Genomic DNA, 256 nt, shown 5'->3' with positions numbered 1-256 from the left:
GGTTCTGCCCATGATTCTTTGTGGTTGAACTATTGTGTTGACCACGCTGTCTGATATCTTCTCTTTCCCACTAGAGGGCTCCATACCACTCCTACAACTCTAACTTCTTTTCACCAACAATGTCAATATAATTCCTATTTCAGTATAATCAAAGAATGATTATTAACATTAAGAATGTGTCAATATCACAGATTGTTTCTCATTATTTAAAAATGTGCCTATTTGCAGAAGACATGGCTCTCTAAAGCTGCTAATA

Source organism: Salmo trutta, chromosome 25 (genome assembly GCF_901001165.1).
Source record: "Salmo trutta chromosome 25, fSalTru1.1, whole genome shotgun sequence".
NCBI lineage: Eukaryota > Metazoa > Chordata > Actinopteri > Salmoniformes > Salmonidae > Salmo > Salmo trutta.
The sequence above is the reverse complement of the archived record's forward strand: the minus strand, read 5'-3'. Positions refer to the sequence as shown.